Source organism: Paroedura picta, chromosome 2 (assembly GCF_049243985.1).
Source record: "Paroedura picta isolate Pp20150507F chromosome 2, Ppicta_v3.0, whole genome shotgun sequence".
NCBI lineage: Eukaryota > Metazoa > Chordata > Lepidosauria > Squamata > Gekkonidae > Paroedura > Paroedura picta.
The window spans coordinates 69,690,872-69,693,996 of NC_135370.1; positions in this window are offsets into that span (position 1 = coordinate 69,690,872).

Sequence of the window (3,125 nt, forward strand, 5' to 3'; positions counted from 1 at the left end):
ACAGAAATAGACAAGGAAGTAGGGAGAGAGGCCCAGCTGAGTTATAGTGTGAATCGTTTTGTGACCCCCCTGTCAAGGACACTGGATAATTATCCTGAGTATTTGTGGCTACTCCTGGTTGCTAGGCACATTTGATTCATTCAACATGGCTCATGATTTATCTCATTAATTAATTTCTAGAGCATGCAGTATCCCCTGTGTCTCCATCCCCAAACAAGAACAATTGTGCATCCACCTGAACCTCCAATGATAGCTTGGCTCAGGCCATAAAATCTTTGGCCCAAGCAGTAAATTGTCACATCCCAAATCCTGATTATCCTCTATTCAAAATATTTGTTGTTACCTTTAGTTTGCAATTATTTGGAAATATACATTGTCTGCTAAGAATTACCTTTTGCTCCTGTTTTTGGAAACGTTCACCAATATTTGGATATTGAATGCTGAGTATGAAAAACATCCTTTTGGTGAGAGATTTAAGCGCTGAGAAGTGCTGTAGAAGTGCATTTTATTATTGCTTTTATTATTATTCCCTACAACGATGGGTGTTTAATATTTATCCAGTCAAATAATAATAAGAGGATTTGGAATATAGCTGAATAATCGATTGAACAAAGAAAAAATGCACATTGGCTAGAAACTGAAGTAGAGTTTTTTTGGTTACCATATTTATCGTTGATAAATATAGCAACAGTCAATTTTATTCCAGGTGCATTTGACAGAGTAAATTTAGCTGTTTATTGTGACCTGCACTCATTTGCGATACTGACAGCTCAGTCCTCTGCAAAATTAAACCCTTTTGATTCTACTTTGGTCCATAGGTTTAAAAGGCTACAATTCTGCTTAGAATCGCACTGAAAGAAGGTCAGTGGTTCTCAAAGAATCATGACACTGGAAGAGAACAGAATGTCACCTAATCTAGTGATTTTCCAACCATGGGCTTGAGGCACTCAAGTGAGCTGTGAGCCGCTATAGAAGTACTGTATATTTTTACTCTTTATTGTTGCTTTCTCACACAAAGTTCAGGAATGCCACACTTCTTTTTTGCACACATGCATACACACACACACTGAGAGGAAGAGGAGAGTGATGAGATGAGGTCACTCACTAATGAAGAGAATTGCTCTTTAGAAAAATGTATATCAAAACATTACTGCCATGTGACTATGAGGTCATATTACATCCTGTCACATGCTGACAATTCAGTCGGTTCCATGCTGCTGCCAGAAAGACTTACAGGTAGGTCCTGGTTCTGGAAAGATTAAATCTTCCCCCCAAATCAGACTTATTCAATACATCCAACAAACCATCATCCGGACTCCAATGTATACACAGGACCAAACACATGGTATGCAATTGATATGTCTGCAGCATTTATCACTCCAGATTATTCAGGCTAGTGAACTTTATATTGTGTAGGAGGGCAAGCTGTTCCAACGGAGTCACTAGCCAATCTGGACACAAGTAAAATATTTGTTTTTATTATTTTGAATACTGAAACCACCCACCTGCTAATTTGTGAGAACACCCTAAGTAAATAACTAGACATATGTTTACTTTCTTTTTAAAGAAATAGCTTATTTTTGATTTAAAAATTAAAAGTAGAAATGAAACTAATGCACACAAAGCTTTAAAGCATAAGCCGCAAAGCTACCGTAAAATATCAGTAATGCAAGTTCAAAATTAAATTCTCATTTTAGGTAGGAAGGGAGTCAATTTTTCAAATCTATCAGACATTTGACCATGTTGCAGACAGGATAGATTACATTAAAGACTTGTATGAGGAGGCTACCAGATTAATTAACAAAAAACTCTCAAAACTTTGTCTCTTCTTTGGAGCCTGGCCAGAATAACTTCTGGCTTTTATTTCATTTTCAAGGATCTTGCCTCAATGGTTAGGATTTCTAGGTGTTACAAAATAATAGAAGAAAGCTGCTTTGTTTATTTATTTTATTTATTCTGATACTTCTATACCACTCCCTCATGAACAGATAACTTGGGTCAGTGTTAGCAAGATTAAATACACAAAGTATGTATAAAGTTGAAACTCAAATACTTTGGCCACCTGATGAGAAGGAAGGACTCCCTGGAGAAGAGCCTAATGCTGGAACGATCGAGGGCAAAAGAAGAAGGGGACGACAGAGAATGAGGTGGCTGGATGGAGTCACTGAAGCAGTAGGTGTAAACTTGAATGGACTCTGGGGAATGGTAGAGGACAGGAAGGCCTGGAGGATCATTGTCCATGGGGTCGCGATGTGTTGGACCTAACAACAACAATAACAATGCATAAAGTAGTATCACTTAAAAATAAGAAGCTCACCATGTACAAGCCTCAGTCTCAGTTAACTTCTTGAGCTGGCTGAACTCCAAAAAAGAAGAAAAAATTGAGAGCTTTTTGTTAATTAACTTGGTAGCTTCCTCACACAGATGTCTCTTTTCTTATTTATGGTTGACCTGCAGTGTTTCTTTATACTTGGCAGGTTAGATTACAGGCCAGTTTAATTTCTATCCATGTGGTCACAGAAACACTCAAGTATTGCATGAGAACAATAACAGAACCTTAATTGAAAAAGGCAACATCCAGTGTTTCATGATAAATCTTTCTTGATTCTAAATTAGTTAATTCATTAGTTCAGTAATCTGCAGGAGAGCAAAAGCCATCCAATGAGCCACTGCAGATAGAATCTGTGGGATACCCAAGCCCATGTCACCCAATATCACAGCTCGATCCCTGATTAGAAGATGCTGCTATTTGCAACTATTTGCAAAGCTTTTTACATCATAAGTAAATCACTGAATTTCTAACATCAGCTCACAAATCTCCAACTATAAACCAGGACTTGGTTGTGGGAAAGTGGCTTGACTAGAGTACTGGGGTATAACTTGTTATAAATGTAGGGAAACAAGAATGTATTCCTTCATTCCCCCGCCCCCCAGTATTGGGATCTTCAGGGGTTATTTGCACTACATTGTCCCGTTATGCAGGGCCGCCGAAACGGCGATTTCGGGTCACATGGAAAACGCGGAGGGGGAAGACGCAACGCATACCGGTTATGTACGGGGCGGGGCGCGACGGCGGCAAAACCCAGAGTAACCGATTATGCACGCAGCGATCCGGGCGCTGCTTC